The 216-nt window shown below is 31.9% G+C and overlaps 1 protein-coding gene across 1 annotated transcript in view; it reads left to right on the top strand.

Annotated features, from left to right (window-relative positions):
- LOC119592122 (ribonucleases P/MRP protein subunit POP1-like) overlaps positions 1–216 on the top strand; it is a gene marked incomplete in the record, with an annotated part of 7,542 nt that overhangs the window by 4,218 nt on the left and 3,108 nt on the right.

The raw sequence follows: 216 nt of genomic DNA, 5'->3' as shown, positions 1-216 counted from the left end.
TCAGTGGGTTAACATGTACCATGTGATGCAACTATTTGATGCTTATGATTAATCATTTTATTTTGTAATGTGGATTTTTTTTTTTTTTCTCTCTCTCTCTTTCCCTCCCTGTGCCCACTTATCTTCTGCTTAGATATTGGTTTATAGATGATCAGGGTTGAAGTAATATCAGATATGTTAAAATAGTATTAACCACCATTATCAGTAGAAGTAACA

Source organism: Penaeus monodon, chromosome 29 (genome assembly GCF_015228065.2).
Source record: "Penaeus monodon isolate SGIC_2016 chromosome 29, NSTDA_Pmon_1, whole genome shotgun sequence".
Taxonomy (NCBI): Eukaryota; Metazoa; Arthropoda; class Malacostraca; order Decapoda; family Penaeidae; genus Penaeus; species Penaeus monodon.
This window is presented reverse-complemented; position numbering and strand designations above follow the sequence as displayed.